Below are 20,678 nucleotides of genomic sequence, written 5' to 3' on the forward strand. Positions count from 1 at the left end.
AAAGCTGACAGAACCGAAGGGCATGTATGACAAGATGTATAAATATAGAAGAACCTAGGAATATATGCCAGGATAGACATGTGTGGCGGTCAATTCTCTCTGCCTACTGTAGTAGTAGTAGTAATATAATTAGTTTCGGGAAAGCACTCGGCCTTCTTCAGGGTTAATTACAAAGTAAATGGCTATAACCTAGTTGGGTATTAAATTAGATTAGAAAATAAAGTAGTACCTACATAAAAAAATGAAATTTTATAATTAATCTATTGATGAAAAAAGTTTATTTATTTATTCCGGATAATTTTTATATTGCCATTGCGGGAAATCACCTCAAGGGCGCTGTACAGTAAAAATCCCAACATGGCTTACAGCTACATAGTATATTGACGGTTGGGATTTTAGTTCCCCGTTTCCAATAGATTTTAAGTTAGATAAAAAAAAAACAGCTATAGAGCGCCCGGATGGTTACAATCTAGCCCCCATTTAATTTTTTTTTTACTAAGAAGTGTTTTTAATATTAAAAAAAAAATGTTTACAGGTAGAATCTAAATTACAACAAATGCAAAAATATTTTAATTTTTCATGTTATGTATCATTAACCTACTGATAAAACATGCCGACAAGGTGTTTAAATATAAAAATTTGAAGGTTAATAAAGAAAATATACAGGTAATGAAAAATTGCGAGTCTACTCTTTACTCAAAAAACGATTTTATTATTTACCTACGTTTGAGTACATACGTCTATTGTCGTGGATGCATAAAAACGTGATTTTATATTACGCTAACACTTTCAAATTATTTTTAATGATACTGATAACTAATACATACAAGCTTGTATGGAGATTGTTAATCAAATTGTTAGATATGATTTATCTTTTTTTAAAAGTTGGACCTCTTCGGGCTATATAACTTTCTAGATATTAACGCATGGTTACTATTGAAACTTTAAATTGGCTATAAAGTCTAGCTCTAGGTATTTTTATGATAATTTATAAACACGCGAACCAGTACATAAGATAGTATAATAGAAATTTAAACGAGCGAATATAATTTAAAAGTATATCGTATTTTAAACACATTGATTTGAAGTTTTGATATTAAAATCATTTTTTGCTTTGTGGTATGACATTTTACACCTTTTCTTTAAGTTTGGATATATTAGATATGCATAAACTTTTTAGGTTTCGAGTACGTCAACCGGTTTCGAGGTTAGTACTTTGTTGCCAGAATTATAAAATAATAATTTCGTTTATATCGCTTTGCTTACACTGAACATATTTCGGTCTTCGATTTCATATTCTTGTATTAGTAACCTTTCATATTTCTAACTTCAAAATACAATTCGTATCTTTGATATGTATCTCATTCCTATATTAAAAAATTCATATTCCTTTTTTCATCTCATGTTGTGTCTGGAATACCTTTCCTGTCTTGAATACTTCATTCCTGGATTTTTTTATGAAATATCTAGGTACTTTAAAGTTAAATTGGCAGTTCACAACGGAGTCCCGGTCCCGTCCCTGATGTATGGGAGCGAAGTATGGACTTGGAAAAACAGGGATGAAAGTAGGCTGAATGCTGTCGAAATGCGATCTCTCAGGCGAACGTGTGGTAAAACTATGTACGATAGATGCACAAATGTTGAGATCCGTACATTATGCAAGGCTGAGACAAGCATTATTGACAAAATCAAGAAAGGAGCTCTGCGCTGGTTTGGACATGTAGAATGGACAGCGAAAGAACGGCTAAGAATACTTACAATGCGAATGTTGATGGATGCAGAAATAGAGGAAGACCGAGAAAGACATTGCATGACCAAATCCAACAAATACTTAAAGATGGACATGTCAAAAGTCGGAATAATCGGCGCGCGTGGATGAGAAGATGTATGAATGTAGAGAAAGCGAGATCTGTTTGCAAAGATATGAAAGAAAAGAAAAGAGTGTTGTGGCGTTCTATCCTCTCTGCCTACCCTTACGGAGAAACGGCGTGATGGTTTGTTTATTTGTAAAGGATAAACCACGGGAGTCATATTAAACAAAATATTCTGGACACAAGATTTTGTGATTGTCGCTTTCCAAAACATCATAACTTTTAAAACAAATGAGATAATTTAAATGTAAAATGATTATTTTGATAATAACAGTACATATTTTTTTGACGAAAGTGGACTTCGGTATTTTATTGCGATCATTTCTACACTTTAAACATCATAAGGCAAATAATGGACTCCTGTGTTTTATCTACAAATGTACAGATTTTATATACCTGTCTTTATTTTTTTTTATTTATTATTTTTTTTTTTTTTGCACCACAACAGGCCAGGAGGCCTAATTACAGTGGTGAATTACATCACAGAGCACCCAGGCTTGAGAAAAATCACATTTTAATTTTTGTGTTCTCACCGGGAATCGAACCCGGAACCTTCCGTGCGTGAGTCAAGCGTCTTGACCACTACACCACGGAGGCCGCCTTTAATGTCTCATTTGTCTTTAATATCTGATTCCTGTATTAAATATTTCCTGGAATCTTTCAGTGCATATTTATATTGTTTAAGACTGACAATTGATAATAAATGATCGCATTGAATTTATAATACAACACGATTCAACAAAATGTTTAAAATTCGATATTTAAAATCAGAATTATTTAAATTTACAAGGTTGTCTCAATTTTTTTTTTTAAATCGTGGCTTCCACCGCGGCATCGTAGAAGTCTATCGATGTCAATTTTTTGACTGTGTTGGACTCCTGGTTGGTCTGACGATGCCCACATGGTCCACTTAGAAGCAAATAGGGAAAATAAGTAAATAAATAATACAGAAACACATCAAAAGTAATTAGATCAAAGTGTTTTTGTGTTGAAACATACTTAAATGTCCGTCTACTTCAATGTGTCAAGCTAGAATATCATTTGGGCACATCGAGTTTAGAGCTAAAAATTGCACAACGTTAACATTCAACCTAGCTGTGTAATTTGAACGATTGTGTAAGTTTTTTAGGCGAAAGCAATTTTATCATTTAAAATGCAAATGTAAAGGCATTTGTACAAAATTTGGTTCATGATTAGATTATATATATTATAGGCAGACAATATGACTAGATGACTAAGAAACAAATCGTGACAAATTGATAATAGTTTTTTTTTGAACAAGAGAGTTTTGAAACGGACTCGGAGGCATGCTTCATTTTTTTACTGTGTGAATATTTAATGTTTAGTGGCCCATATTAATGTTTTAGTGCCTGTCAGTAAATCAAGTAAACATTCAAATTTAGTTTGTTAGTAGGTACGCAAACTAAAATATTCTATTTGAAAACTTTCTGTCACTTACAGATAATCAAAAACCTTCGAAGATTCAAAACCTCTGTACCTAGATCTGAGTGATTTTCAGGAAACGCGAACACAACATAAAAAGAGATTTTTTTTATTTGACTTTACAATTACGTAACGTACGTACCTTCGTAAAAATAATACATTCGTCCGTAGCCGAGCCAAATTTACGTACACAAATTGATTTAGCATCTTAAAGTAATATTTAGAACAAAAGAGTGTGAGTGGACCAACTACTGCTTTACAAAATTATGACAGGAATGGTTGACTGAACAGAGCTGCTTGGTTTAATAACAATACATGTGCCAGCCAGGATTTGTAGACGGTACCACCTGTTTCATGTACCAATAAGTAAAACATCGTATGTTAAAAATGCTTTTTTTCGTAGGACTTTTTCAATGTACAATACAAAATTTAAAAATATAGATTACACAAACACATCACTCTGTCAGATTTAAAATTTACACTAAAAATGTATTATGTAACTTAGTAGACATTATAATAATAAATATGTACATCTCCCCTCTCCCCTTATCCTCTCTTCAAGCATTTTTGTCCTTATCCCGCCCAATTTACAGTAACTTAAAATAAATATTTAAAAAATCTTTGATTATTGAGTACATGAAAATAACATTTTTATATGTATAAATTGTATATATTTATTTGATATGTAATATATTTTCTTTACTAACTTTATATACTATGTGGAAATCTGTTATTAGTTCTGAGTTTATACACTATATCTGTTTGTTTACTAAACATATGTATGTAGAACTGTTGATTTCCCAAATAAAATAAAATAAAAATAAAATAAAGTTCTTCGTTCTTAATATTTTTTTTAATATGCTAATATGTCTTTTTGCCCATTCTGATCATAGTGGTTTCGGATGTGTCAGGGTTTAAAGAACACCCTGTATATTGTATTATTTTTTCTCTTTACTGTGTAACGTGTTCTCTCATTATATTTGTGAATTTTTTTAACTGGATGTATGTACTATTTTTTATATTCATACGTAACAACGGTTGTTTTTCCTAAATAAATAAAAATTCAATAAAAAAACACATGACCGCGGGCCGTGGGTTGGCCAGGGCTGGTATAGACGCTGAAATGTCACGGCGAACACACGAAAAAATAGGCAGCATCACATCTGAATGACAATACCTAAAAACAGTAGAAACTGAAAAACCGGAAGTGCACGTATTGTTGACAAAATAATACATTTATAGGTGATACATGGACAGGTACAATAATTATTAAGCCCATTGCAGGTGGATTGAACCTACAAATAAAATGGTAAAACTATATTTAAAATTTTATTTTATTTTGCACCACAACACGCCAGGAGGCCCAATTACAGTGGTGAATTACATCACAGAACGCCTAGGCTTGAGATAAATCACATTTTAATTTTTGTGTTCTCACCGGGAATCGAACCGGAACCTTCCATGCGTGAGTCAAGCGTCTTGACCACTACACCACGGAGGCCGCTTTTAATTTTTTTTTTTTTTTCTAAATTGTTTTGATATTTTTAATTACCATGGATGTTTTGTAGATACAGAACCAGGAAAAAAGGTTTTTAGATTTTTCTGATTACTTCACCTAATTTGGTTAACTTCCCCTGCAATGTCGTTAATTATTTCACGTATGTACTCGTATTATGTTATCATTACTAGACTGTGACCTGCATAGCGAACAAAATCATAGGACTTGAATAATATATATTTTTTATTATTGATTACTTTACGCTACCTACAAAAAGAGACCTTTAACGCTTTTGACCATTTTATTATTTATTTTTTACTTGACATGATATTACGACAGAGATGAAAAACATTTTTTAGTAGGAAATATGGTATGATCTAAATCTAGGTATGACATGTCAAGGAAAATTATTTATTTTTTATTTATTTATTCATATTTTTTGCTTACAAACTATAATAAATAATAAAAATAATGTGACCTCACTGGGGTTTCCCGTGCCGAGGACACTTAACAATACACTTTTTTAAAATTAAATTTGAGAATAAACAAAGAAGACTAACTTAAAAAAACAAAGATAATTAACAAATATTCAGACAGTTTTAAAAACAAGGTATTTATGTACATCTATATTACAAAACACACAATGAAAATAACACAAACTTAACATAAGTTATACACTTGTGGAGCTGTTGATTCAATATTGGTATGGGCGAATGAGACAATCCATTTTACCTCCACCTAGCTTCACTATCCATTGAATGGAAACTTGGTTTTTTATATATAAATGATTGGAATCGTAAAATCCATACTAAATTAAAAATATATTTACAACTCTCATGTGCACGTTTCATGAGTAATTGCCATTTTTAGCAGGAAGTAAGGGAGAAATGAAGAAGTACTGGGATTAAAAAAAAACGTTTGTTAATAGACTATTTAACTAAGCGAAAAATGCAATGTATCATATTATCAGCGCTTTGATTTTTATTTCTGGAATTACTCGGCGTGTGACGACTCAAGTTCTATACCGCTTCTCCTCGGTCAGTTCTGCAGATTGGTCCGTTGACGTACCTACCGTAAACCGGAAATCTTTTACAACTCTCTTATCATTGATTGATTCATGTGAACTAGTGAGAAAGTAGTTAGTTTTTATTGAAAAAATATTTTTTTGTAAGAAAACATTTTTTATATCTGATTTCTAGTAAGGCTGAACTTCCTCATTATCCTTTAGTTATGTTTACTAAACTTGTCGGCCTCGTGCATGCAAGAGGTCTCGGGTTCGATACCCGGCATGGTTGATATGAAATATTTATTTATTTAATTTAAATGTCAGTTAAAAAACATGTGTTTAGCAGATAAGTTAGTTTTTAAAAAGTAATCTTATTCGTGTTAGCTTTATAGAAGTTTTTTTTTAAAGTGTACGTATATTGTTTAGAAATGTTAATAATTAGTACATGTTTTAATAATAATTAGATATAAGTTAATATTAGGACATTCATTTATTATGTTTGTACTATTTTAAGACAAAAATAAAAAAATAATTTATTTAAAAGGGTGTTTTTACACTAGAATATTTCACAATCCCTGGACTGGTACCTGAAGCGAAAGACTGATCATCTTACCTTCATCTAACAAAAATTATCAAGATACGCTGTAATTGGGGTACCAGTGCAGTGCCCTGTGCACCATAAGGTGCGGAAAGGGAATGATGATGATGTTTATCAAAAAACGATTACACCAAATTATATTTCTGTTACTTATAAGGCAGTTTTGAGCTATCGTTGTTAGTATCATACTCGTATGTTTTACTAAAAAACAAACATATTTATTGCTTCTTTTCTTTTGAAAAAATCGACTTTACTATCGATATCACTTATCGACAGTATGGCAAGTCAATGAAAAACACAATTGTGTCGGTAGATTGTCGCAAAAGAATAAAATGAGTCTAAATAAAATACGGCTTAATCTTGTACAAGGTGACATTTTTTAATTTAACCATGAACGAAACAGATGTGTTTTTGTTATTCTGTATACAATTTATTGTCAAAGATTTTAAATGAATTAATTTCATAACAATTTGAAATGGATGGTTTAGTTACAATGAAGGTATTTATACTTTAATTTGTACCCAACCTTGCTTTGTATTTTGTGTCTTTGTGAACCCTAACAAACTTAGTTGTTTTATATATTAGTAAAAAATTCGACTACCCTGGCAATGCCAACAAAATGTCCGCCTCGTTTTATTTAACAATCTGACAGACAGTAAAATAATCTAATTCTGAAACAATATTGGTGAATTCGCTACTTACACGTGAAATATGACCCCACCCTATTCCTTTTTAAACCCAGCAGTATTTTGATTTTAAGGAAATTGTAGACAAACTGCAGGAAAACTCTACTCGTCTGGGTCGTAATAATTATACCAAAAAGACTCAGATTATGTGCAACAAATCCTGTCCTGACCCTGATCAGCCTCTCTATAATAATGGACAGAGGATCGAGAAAGTTGACAGCGTTAAATACGCGCGAGTTCACATAACTGAGGATGGAAGCATGGACAAAGCGCTCGCAATCCGCCTAGGAATTGCTGGAGCAACTTTTAACATGATGCGTGTTGTCTGGAACTCTAGTTTGAACTCGATCAAAACGAAGTGCCGATTATTCAACTCTTGTATAATGCCAGTATTTCTATATGGATGCGAATCTTTACACCTTACCAAAGCTCAGAACACCAAACTTCTTAGTTTTGAGAGTAAGTGCTTGAGGAGAATATTAGGTATAAGATGATTCGATTTAATAACTAACATTGAAGTTTGATAACGGACGCAGAAGCTTCCTTCTCCGAGGGTCTTGAGGATGCGGCAGTGGACCTGGCATTGACACGTGCTGCGCATGCCGTGAGAGCTCAAACCCAAGTTGCCTCTCACGTCGTCCCGGAAGGCCTTCGATGCCGATCTTTCGACTTTATTCGGCAGAACTAAGGGGCCCTGGCTTGACGTGGGAGGAGGCGAGAGCGCTGGCTGGCTGAGGGTCTCCGGAGGCAACTGATGATGTCCACGTGCTCCACTTAGGAGCGGATGTGGAAAATAAGTATTTTGATACTTAAAAACGACACAACACGGTGTGATTGCATTTAAATCGGCAGTTGCGTACTGAGCCAAGTATGACCAAAACGTAAAACTACTCATTTATGCGTAGTTTTATCGGCTTACGTTTGATGTGCGTACGCGGTTTCTGGACTATCATAATCCTATGCGTGTAGGTTTACATTAAAATCTCCCTTTGATATTTATACTACATCTACATAGCCCCAATAGTTTTATATAACACGCGTCACCCACATTGTTTTGGAATTGATTTAAAGTAAAAAAGGAATGCTTACTTTTCATTAAAAAATATTATATTTAATTGACTGTCCCGCGAATACCACTTTTTAGCGCAGTAATTAAGTCTTTTTATCGTCAACATATTCTCTTAGAATTAAAACGTGGTAAAATTAAGCGATTAAAAATAATTATTAGTAATTTGTTTACAAATACGTGCCTTAAGCAGCTTACACATAGCATAAGGAAGTAATTGGCGCAAGCTTTAAAGTTGTTTAACATAACCAACGGTGAATCAACATGATGACAATAATAACAGGTAAGGATGTACAATACCTACCTGTATTGATTCATGATTCATGATTCACGACAAATTCTAGATAATATTACACCACAAGTCGCTTGACGGAAATGCGAAATATAACGAGCTGAAATTTTATTTAATTTTAAGATGTTTCAAATGAAATGATATATGGTGCTATTAGTTTTACGATGTCAGTAATTATGTATGTACTCCTATGTTTATAATTATATTTTTGTACCTTTTACATTATTTTTATATAACTTTTTTCTTTTCTTATTCTTTAAATTTAAATTTATCTTGTTTCTATTTACTTTATTTTTATAACTGTATATAAGTATACGTATTTTTATTTTATTTGCAATTTCTTAGTTCCTAACAATTGTTAATTGCTTTTATTTTGATTCCGATAATGTACTTAATCAATAGCTTACACCACCGTGGAAAAATGTTATTGACTGTTTTCACAATTTTCGTTTATATGTATTATTATTTTCTGTATACAATATATGTAAAAACTGTTGTTTTTTCCCAAATAAAAATAAATATAGTTGCAATGATGGATTTCAATAAAATTTTGCACAAATAATAAATTAACAACTGAAAAACGTTAAAAATAGGTATTATTTTAAAATGGGTGTGTTCATATGAAAATACCTCAAAACAGATTTCTCTAAATGATATTCTGTGATAAAAAAAAACAAACGAATCATTGTGAATTTTGTGTAAATTTATATCGTATTGTTTGTTATGTATATGGTTGGTTATTAGCTTTATTTATTAATTTATATTTTGAACTTTTAATAGATAAAGAAAAACACTCGCCAAGGATTCAGTGGTCTTATTCTGTAACAAATTTGTTTCGTAAATTCATTCGTATCGTATGAGAAAGAACGAGAGCGAAATACGATTTTGATTGCGTTAGAGTGAGATGGATAAATGACGAATGAACGAACTTACGAAACGAAAAAATGACAGAATAAGCCTGCTGGTCCCGTCGATGGCTACTCTAAGGTAAAAATCCTGAACAAAGGAATCAAGTGGAGATAAGTCCGCCTCGTGGTGTAGTGTTTGGCGCGTTCGCCTACCATGTTTCAGGTCCTGGGCTCGATTCCTAGGAGAGGCAACATAAAATATTTATTTATATCACTGTCCCTCAGTCACGAGGCGTGATTTATTTTGTAAGTAATCTACAAAAAATGATCATTAATTTGTACCTACATATAAGTACATAATATATAAGTAATATGAATGACAATTTTTTCTGTGGTTCTGTGAAAATCAACTCCAACAACATATTATTATTAACCACTCGATATACGTAGCTTTATTCTACATTATTTTAATACAATATTTTTACAAATATTTTTAACAAATAACACAATGACATTCAGCAGTAACTGACATTGAATTATTTGACCAGTCAGATGAATCTCTTTACAACAATAAAGGTTTCAGCTCTTTAACTTCACTAAAATCAACAAATGGAAGAATTGAAGAAATATGGATGTTCAAACATAGGCAAAATAGTGAATGTTACACAGTGTGCAAAGTGGCCACTGAAACCAACCAATGACAGGTCATAAGCCCTGTAAATGCCTAGACTTCCATATTCCCTTATTTAAGGTATTCTCCATCCCTGTTGTAATTTGTTGATCTTAATGACTCCCGAGGGGGTAAAATCCAGTCTTTTGTCTGCGAACATTGGGACAAACTCAAATATTGTAAATAAATAGACATTAAAAATCAATCCACTCCATGTAATTTTATCGTGTCGGGTGGATTTTTACGATGGTATGAAATGGGCCTATGCATAACCTTAAAGAAGACATTAAAATTATGTATACAAGCGGAGGTTTTAGTACATAGTGTTTTATTATGTAAGAGATGATCGAAATTCGCTAAACATAATCGACAACACATAATTCATATTCTTGTCAGTATACAATTTATTTTTTTGTGTACGTAGGATAAATATTTGGATTAATTTCTCTTCGCTGCAAAAAAGATGCATGAATCGCCCGACCACAGTAGTTTGACATTTAAATTAATTCTCCCATCACGTTCGGAATAAATTCCAGCAAGAAAAGTGGGCCGAATCATTTTTGGCATCAATTTACTAAACTAGTTTCGTGCCGAATCCAAATTCCGTTTAAAAAACACGCGAACCTCGTTATACTTGGGCCAAGGATAATTTGATAAAAAAACGAGAATTTAAAAAAACTAAAGCAAATTAAAATTAAATCATATTCGACTTCATTCTAATACAATACGCTGTACGCATGTAGGTATATGTACATAATATATCTCATGTTGTTCGGAGAAATGCAGGAAGCAAGATTAGTAATAAGATTGGCAGTTACGCAACGAAACAACCACAAAACACGTTCATTGAAAAGCGATAAAGTATACCCATATTAAATACTCGTAAGTTGAATAAAACAAGAGAAACTTGAGATTTTTATTGACAGTAATACGCATTCTCATAATTTTCTAAAGAAATCGTACCCAGGCATCATTGACGTTCTGTTTCCGGGTCTAAGAAATCCTTATATGTAAGTCGAGCTGTATATTTGTATTAATCGGAATATTAACAATTAACAAACATCGTGAACGTCAAAATCATGAATAATATGCCTAACTAGCGGACCCGACGGACGTTGTCCTACCCGAACGTTGGCTTGCCTGCTATTAGCTTGGACAAAGACTTTTAATTGATAAGTAGGTACCTAGGTACTTTTTAATGATTGAATTCCAAAACTAAAAATTATGAATTAGGAATATTTCCTCGATTGCAATTTTAAATCCAAAATAAACTACCAGATCATGACCCGACAAGTATCGGCACAGCAGCTGATGGTACCACGATAGAAAAACTACTATGGTGACAGAACCATGGGTAGTGTAGTACCAAAACTGTACAATTTAATACCAGCTGAAAATCGTGAAGAAAAAAACCTAATTTCGTTAAAAAAAATAGTCAAAAAATTATTAAACAGCAAGTGAAACTTAAGTGTATAAATATATTTTATTATTATTAAACTATGTACTTATAAATTTTAAAAAAAATGTAATGTAACCCGCAGACAAGCTTCGGCTTTGCGGGAACAAAAATACAATTTTGTATGTTACTTATTTGTTAAAATGAATAAAACTTAATAAAAAAAAAATTTTTGAATTTAAGTAGGTACCTAGGTTCATGTTTATAGTTGAATTCCAAAACATAAAATAATTCATTTTCAAATATAAAATTCTTTTTGCAAATGTATAACTCGGCTCTTCACACCAACAGGGGTGTACTTTATTCACAAATGAGATTTTCTAAAATATATTGAATGTCAGTTAATATTATTTTAGTATTACCAAAAATCTAGTTCTCGTTGAATGCAACCCTGGTGGGTCGATAAAAAATGAATCATGCTCTTAACTTTTTATTTACAAATTCGATTAAAAAATATATATCTACGAACATGCGCAGCGCAAAGATCTACATTTCGCTGAAAACTGCACGTAAATCGGTTATGCCGTTTGGAAGGAGTTCAGAGACATTACACGTACAAAAGAATTATATTTTTATGTATATATATATAAAGATAACTAGATTACGTTCGGCTGTACTTGGGTGCATTTTATGTATCGGAACATTAGTTTTTTTCGGCTTTCGGCAGGTGTTAATTGATTTTAAATATGATTAATGGATGTCTAAACGTTAGGGGAATGGGATTTTATACATAAAAAACTATTAAAGACCAGATATGCCAAAATATTTAAGTTAAAAAAGTTAAAGGTTTTTGTATTTATGAAATTTTATTTATTTTATTTTATTTTATTCCTTACTATTTTACAAATTGATTTGCGTTTTATGAAGGCAACTTATTGCGTGATAACATTATTTTGTTCTATGATAAACACGTATTTCTGTTTTTTCTAGTATAAATAAATCATATCTCATGAAAGAAATTTGGTGAAACGGTAATAATATAACATTAAAATGGTAGAAAGTAAATGAAATAAATCGTGAAGTTTTTATGGCGTTTTAATCAATAATTGGTGGTTACAAAGAGGGGTGAGTGGATCATTTACCCGTTTATACTTTCAAATAAAATAAAGGTAACACACACTAGAATTGTATTTTTCATATTTCAGTATACTCGAATTTGGTTCAAATATATGGAATCCTATTTATGATTGTCATACTAAAAGAATTAAAAACATCCAAAAGAAATTTATTAATCATTTAAATTATGAAACAAATAATAATTTTCCTAATAATGTAGATGCAGCAAAACACTTAGAATTAGTTCTCTTAAAAGATCGAAGAATTGTTTAAGAGCAGGTGTATTTATATAAAATCCTAAATAACGAAATTGATTCTGCTGAACTATTATCACTAATAAAATTTGGAATACCCAGGTTTAAAAGTAGACTCAGTCATCTTTTTTCAACATCTCTTCAACAATCGAATCTGGGTAAAAGTGAATACATTTATTGAGTATGCTCGTCTTTCGTTTTTTGAATATATTGTATACAATTATTGTTTTGCCCTTGTTTGTCTTTGCTAAATAATTTTATGTTCTTTTTGTTTAGTTTCTTGCATTTATGTTTCTTCATGTAACTGTTGTAATTGGCTTAGGCCGTATATATAATAAATAAATAAATATGATAAAAATTTTAGCGCCATAGATCATTTAACGAAAAAAAAAACTGTTTAAAAAAAATATATAAATTGCGATAGAGACGTCATCAGAGCAAAATTTTTAGTTACTATTTTTTTATCGTTTTACTTATTAGTGATCATAATTTGATTATAAATTATATAGTATATGTACGCGAAAGTATGTGCATTAGTGTATGCGTATATGTTCAAGTGTGTATGTATGTGTATATATATATGCATGTTCATGTGTGTATATGTATGTATGTATGTATGTGTATGTATGTATGTATATATATGGATGTGTGTGTATATGTATGTATGCTGTATTTGTACATTTATATTAATTTTTATTTATTTTTTCATTGTTATATATTAACTTACTATTTCTTCTTCTATTTTTTTCCTCTTTTCCTATCCCACTTCCTTTCACACCTAGCGAACTGTACGTTTTGTTTCTTTATATTTTTGTTCCTATTTGAAACCCATATTGGTCTTGTTATTTGTTGTTATTCTTTATGTATTGTTTATTACTATGACTGTGTTGGTTTCAAAAATAAACGAAATAAACGAAAAAAACTAAATAAACGAAATAAATGAAATAAATGAAATAAATGAAATAAATGAAATAAATGAAATAAATGAAATAAATGAAATAAATGAAATAAATGAAATAAATGAAATAAATGAAATAAATGAAATAAATGAAATAAATGAAATAAATGAAATAAATGAAATAAATGAAATAAATGAAATAAATGAAATAAATGAAATAAATGAAATAAATGAAATAAATGAAATAAATGAAATAAATTAAATAAATTAAATAAATTAAATAAATTAAATAAATAAATAAAAATAAAAATAAAAAGAGTCGAGCAAAAGGTCTGAGGTACAAAACTAAAAGTAATATCAATTTGCTGCCATGTATTTCTTGACCTGTCTCGGTTAGAAGTACAACCCTTTATGGAATTTTGTTATTTAAATATTCGTTCTAAATGAAAAAATTGTATCAGATCGCATATCACGTTTGCACCTAAATTTCTAAAAATTCTTTCTCTTCTTCTTCTAGGACAGTAGGAATATTTCATTGTTAACTTGTGGATTCGTTCAACAAAACTATTAATTTATTAAAATTTATGACTGACATGATACTCGCATGTAAATGTATTTAAAGGTATGTAATACAAAATACGGTTTAGGATTTTTGCTCACGATTGTACCTACATACAATCGCTTTTCTTGGAAAAATGTTGATAAATAACTTAGCTGAAGTGGCGTCGATGCATATGACACTAAATTTTATAAGGTTTATTTGGATTCATTAGCAAATTAGTGTGGATGTTTTACAGGTTAATCAACCCAGAAAAAAATATCTAGAAGTGTAAGAAAGATAAATAAAACATCCACATTTAATGTGCTGAGGTAATTGCATTTATTTATTATTTATTATATATACGGCCTAAGCCACTTACAACAGATACATGAAGAAACCTAAATACAAGAAACTGAACAAAAAGAACTTAAAACTATTTAGCAAAGACAAACAAGGGCAAAACAATAATTGTATACAATATATTAATAAAAACGAAAGACCTAAGACTTCGAGCTAAACCATGCTAATCCAACTTCATCCCACACTGTTTAGTCGCGAAGAGATCTACGAAAAGCCGGAAGATCTATCCCTAAGAATTCCAAGTCGTGTGATAAATTGACTAACCTACACTTTCTGGACATTGGGGCATAAAAACCAAAGTTGCTCTTACAAGATTTTATAAATAGCAGATTTTGACTTCTGGTGACAAGTTTGGGAACATGAAAAGAAATTGATTGCAACAGAGATGGGACATCACTTAAAGCATTAAGTATTTTGAAAATGCATATAAGGTCCATCTCAGTTTTACGTCTCTCCGATGAAGACAGATTAAGAGATTGCTCTGTTTTAAAATAGGAATAATTACCCCCTTGTAATCCGAGCAACCATGCCACTTTTCTAAGAAAACGGTGTTGGACAGACTCGTTATGGTATACAAATTGCAATTTATTTCGATCATTTTGTTACATAAAGGCAGTCTTAGGCTACAGGTGTCCAAGGACGGTGAAATATTACGACGACAAAATATTTTAATAATTATTTCCTGTCAACCTTGCCAGGAACGAATCCGGGACTGTATGCATGATGTCCTAACGTACAACCATAAACTCGTTATATTTAATTACAAATTATTTATTTATTTTTGAAATAAAGAAAGCTTTGCGTTCTTATGATTTACGCAAATAATTTATTTTTAGTAGCCATTTTCAACGAGTTCTAAATAACCTTAGAACATTTTTTTTTCCATATATATATCTGGACCCCTGTATGGCCTTACGTGTCATGCACAAGGCTAAGGTACTCGGAAAAAATCGTTTTTGTTTGTCTTGAAAATGGGATGTTCGATCACTGATTTTGGTTTATTACCTTTATGAGTCCAATCACCATTGTTGCAAAGTTCAAGAACAATGGCGCGTGATAAGTACTTTTAACTACAGTGTGGATATCCGTTAAGGATATTCCATCTTTCCTGCATTCTGCTTCAAGATTATGGCGTTGCAAACTGAAAAAGGGGCACTGAAATAACAGATGTTCGATACTCTGTGAAGAAATATCATCGCATGGACAATAGTCATCCTACCTTAATTTAAACCTATATAGATAACTTCTCATAGCTCCCTTAAAGTATATATATATCTCTCTAAGTAAATAACTCACTATTTTAAAATGGAAATAAAGTTGTGGTAGAGTGACTTTGCGAACCTCAGACCTTTGATCCATGAGTCCTCGGCACTAGCCACTGGACCACAAGACGATTCCAATAAAAAAATGCAAAACACAGTACGTACAAAATAATAGCATTAAGAGGAAACACGGTCTGACTTTTTTTCTTACAAACGTATTCGCGTATTTTCTCTCTAGATTATGATACTAGAGCGGTGATTTATTTACGCCATATGATTTTTACCATTTGCTTTTTTGATAAATAGTTTCTTATGGGAGCTAGGACGATCCAAAAACCAAAAAAAAAACACAGTTTTATCTGCAGTCTTTGGACGTTCGGTATAAACATATGATAAATAATTTTGAAAAAGGAAAAAGGTGCCGACACAGAAAATTTCATTCTGATACACTTTTTTTAAAAATAAATAAATTAGTTCAGTTTTGGGGTGTAGAAAACGAGATAGCGAAACCTCCATTATAACGATTTTAGTAAAGCATAATCAGTCCGACGCGACGTGCAGTTGTCATTTTCGCACAATATCTGCAAGAGGGTAACAACAAAACTTTGCTCAAATATCAGTTCATCAAATTTCTTTGCCACCGCATTTCCTCTCAAGTAAGATAATATTTTGAACAATCAACATAACTTTCCAATAGTAATACGTATGTGAAATATCAAATAATAAACTTAATGCTTTCTAAATGTTTCGTCATTTTGTAATACTACAATTTCAAATACGAAGGAAATCATGAAAAAAACAATAATCTTTTTTTTCTTCTAAATATACATAAACGTAGATATTATAAACAGGATATTAACTTTAAGAATCTAGTTGGCGAAAACGACAATTAAAATAAATAATATTTGATAAGTCAGCAAAGTGTCAAGACTTGGCACAACCAAACATATATTTATTTATTGAATAATATAAACGGGTTGTGGTCCCTTGGTAGTGTAGCAAACTTAGAATCAGAAAGACCGAGGTTCGAACCACGCTATACCACGTGTATTATATTTTATTAGCATGGTTAATTGAGAAAATGGTCCTAACATTAAAATAATAAAAAAAATAAAAAAATATATGCATATGTAAAAACGTACCCCTATTCGGACATTTTTTTTATTTATTTGCTTTAAGTTATTGCAAACAGTTGATTCAAATTCTGTGTTGATAAGGTCAAGGGAGATAAGTCAACGAATATTATACTATATTCGTTGACTTAACTCCCTTCTCCCTATCAACACAGAATTGTTTATTTTTTCTCAAAGTAGTAAGTTTTGAATAAAAAAACTGCTCAGTGTAATACCTACCAACGTAAATGTAGTAAGTATTCAAAATAATTAAGGCTGGCTTAAGTGCCCTATATGTATTTTTTATGCTTATATTTTTTAAAAACCTGTCAGGTTACACACTGTTTGTCACTTCCGTCTGTTAATTCGGTCTGATGAATCTCACCCACATCAATAAATGTTTCAGTTTTTTCACGTCGCAGAAATCAGAAGAAATATGGATATAACACAGGAAAAATTGTGAATGTTACAGTGTGTTAAGTGGCCACATAAGCAAATTGTTTTAACAGAGAGAAAAAAAAAATGATAAGGGAATATGGAAGTCTAGGCATTTACAGGTCTTATGGCTTGTCATTGGTTGGTTTAAGCGGCCACTTTACACAACATGTATTATTCACCATTCTGCCATGTTTATACATCCACATTTCTACAACTCATTCATATGTTGACTTTTGTGAAGTAGAGGGGCTAAAACCTTTATCATGTGGGTGAGGTCCATCCGGCTGAACCAAATCACCTACTAGGCAAAGCCTGAAAACAATTTTCCAATGTTATACTTCTTATATTACTAGTTAGTTGATTCAACAATTTTAGAGTATGTCCAAATGTTTGCAGACTGGCTGGATTTCCTCCTTAGGGGAGTTATTATTCATATCTAAATTTGTTGTAACAGACAGGGAAAAAATTTTTGAGAAGGGAATATGGAAGTCTAGGCATTTACAGGGTTTATGACCTGTCATTGGTTGGTTTAAGTGGCCACTTTGCACACTGTATAACATTCCCCATTCTGCCCATGTTTAAACATCCACATTTCCTCAACTCTTCCATCTGTTGACTTTGAAGTAAAGGAGCTGAAAACTTTATTCTGATATGATTCTGGTGAATGTTACACAGTGTGTAAAGTGGCCACTTAAACCAGCCAATTACAGGTCATAAGCCCCGTAAGTGCCTAGACTTCCATATTCCCTTTTCTTAAATGATCTCCATCTCTGTTGTTAAATATCTTTATAACTCCCTAGCGGGTGACATCCAGTCTTTGACTACAAAAATTTGGACAAACTCAAAATATTGACGACTAAAAATAATTATATTATATTATTATTTCATGTTTTAAAATATGTATGCCTTTTTAAGTATTTGGAAGAGATGTTTGTATTATTGTTGCAAAACTGCTCCATAGCAGTTTTGCTAAACAGTAATATAGGTATCTGTAATACATATTATAATGTAAACAAAAACATTCATCGCCATTTCATTTCAAGGTTCTTTGTTCCTTTAAATATAACCTACGTGTTCAAAATATTGTTTAATACTGTAGGAATGTTTTACAAATTTACGTTAAAATAATTAATTACTTACATAATTTGCAATAGTCCCGAATAGAAATTGTTATCCGAGATCCGCTTTTTATTCAAAAGCACCGAGGAAACATAAAATATCACTTCAAAATAATCCGCACTATTTTGTTACACAAATAAGTTCGCAAACTAGAATCACAGTAAAATATGGTTTATCCGAGCTTTATTTTGTTAGAAAACAATTTGCGGTTGACATCATTAAAAGGTCATACGAAAAGGCGAAACAAATGAACGAACAGCGCGGAGACAACAGCACACACCGGCGGACAAACCGTGACTGAAAAACTGATCGCAGCGACTAGATTCTGATGCTGAACCCACATTCTACTGAAGACTTAATGCCTCGGGAAAAATTCAGCCAAACAGAGATGAAAATACCCGGAGGCAGTCAGAAAAAAGAGGACGGAGATATCAGTAAACAAGATTGTAGAAAGTTTTCACACAAGTTTGGGATGGTGTTGAGGCACTCACACACCGAACGGAACGGATGCCTCCATTCGGATATTTTTTACTATCAAAATGTTGGTAAATGTGATTTCAATTCGACCTTTGTGAAAGTAAGACCCGTGATAAGGAACTGTAAGAAAGTCCGTGAGACAACAGTGATGACGTCATGACTCGTGAGGGATAAAGTAAAGATATGTATTATGAATTCATATGAATGATTTTACGACGGCAGAAGCAGAAAAGAAAAACTGAATGGGTACAGAGCATAAATAAATTTAATAAAAAACGATAAAAGAAAAACGAAATGTATACTAAGAAAACCAATTAAATTTTTTTTTTTTACCAAATTATAGTTTCTGATCTGTTACTCATCTGGAAGGTAACAATACTAATATTATAATTATTTATAACATAAAAAATGTATAGCGTTATTCTATTCCTGAGAGGAATTATTACTCTTACGCCATATTACTCTTTCTTACATCGTCATTATTCAAATATAAAATTTTGTTTTATGTTTATATTTATGTTTATGTTTATATGGTGGAATTGGCTCTGCACTATGTAGCCATTTTACTGGAATAAAAATTAAAAAAAATATAAAAAAAAACATTACGATCTGACTTTGATGATTATTATTATTATTATTAAGCAAATATTAATAAAACACTTTTATTTATTGGTAAATTTAGACCAACCCGATGCATAATACTCAGTTTTCCACGTTTCCTGTAGTAATTCAAATATAACATTTGAATTTTACATAAATCATTTGAATAAATCCGTAGCATGTCATGACGAAATAAATTGTTTTAATTAAATTACAAATTTAAGTTTCAATTAAATTTGTATATTTATAGAATCACTTTGTAAAGCACCCTTGAGGTATAATACTACGAAAATGGCGCTATGTAAGTTTTCTATAATAATAATACATATATATGTCGGCCTCGTGGTGTAATGGTCAGCGCGTTTGCCTACCATGCAAAAGGTCACGGGTTCGATTTCCGACATGGTTGATATGAAATATTTATTTAAAAGAGTGTTTTCACACAAAAATATTCCATAGTCCCTGGACTTGTATCCGAAGCGTAAAACTGATCACCTTACCTTTATGTAACAAAATTGATCGAGATATGCTGCGATTGGTGTACCAATCCAGTGCCCTATGCACCATTCGGTGCGGAAAGGGAATGATGATGATAATACATATATATACAATTATTTTAAATATGAGTTTTAATACTACGATGTTATATAAACTGGCTTAATAAATACAAACAAATAAAAAAAAGGTGTTAGTTTATTTTTGTTCAAAATTTTTTTTACGCATCCACCCGTTTGTTTAAATTAATATCAACCAAAATCAATCATTTGTATCATTTAAAATCAATCATCACAATTTATTCCTGTGATTTCGAACTAGGCATAAGAGGTATATGGAAGGAACTAATGAACCATCACGCTGTTTATCGTAAGAAGAGGCAGAGAGAAGATAGAGCGCCATACCACTATGTCTTTGGATACATACCTCGTTTCCTCTTTTACATTCATAATTCATATATCTTCTCGGCACGCACGGCGATTATTCCTTCTTTTGACGTGTTCATTTTTAAGTATTTGTTCGATTTGGTCGTGTCATGTTTCTCGGTCTCCCTCGTTTTCTGCGTATATTTGTATTTTTAGGCGTTCTTTTTTTATCCATTTGATTTACATATCCAAATTAACGCAGCACGC

At 31.5% G+C, this 20,678-nt stretch overlaps 1 protein-coding gene and 1 long non-coding RNA gene across 3 annotated transcripts in view; one reads left to right on the forward strand and one right to left on the reverse strand.

The window, feature by feature from the left end:
• LOC148281960 (uncharacterized) overlaps positions 1-20,678 on the reverse strand; it is a 199,012-nt gene that overhangs the window by 73,181 nt on the left and 105,153 nt on the right. The window contains exon 1 of one of the 2 annotated variants that reach the window (XM_088225826.1): positions 18,496-18,773. The exons of the other annotated variant lie outside the window; for it this stretch is intronic. The gene's annotated coding sequence lies outside the window, so the exon portion shown is untranslated. Of the gene's footprint in view, positions 1-18,495; positions 18,774-20,678 lie in introns of those variants that run through there. 2 annotated transcript variants of the gene reach the window in all.
• LOC148281961 (uncharacterized) overlaps positions 1-20,678 on the forward strand; it is a 157,137-nt gene that overhangs the window by 47,719 nt on the left and 88,740 nt on the right. The window lies entirely within an intron of this gene.

The sequence above is a fragment of the Micrasema longulum genome, unplaced genomic scaffold (genome assembly GCF_059751315.1).
Source record: "Micrasema longulum isolate JH-2025_06_02 unplaced genomic scaffold, ASM5975131v1 h1tg000389l, whole genome shotgun sequence".
In the NCBI taxonomy this organism is placed as follows: Eukaryota; Metazoa; Arthropoda; class Insecta; order Trichoptera; family Brachycentridae; genus Micrasema; species Micrasema longulum.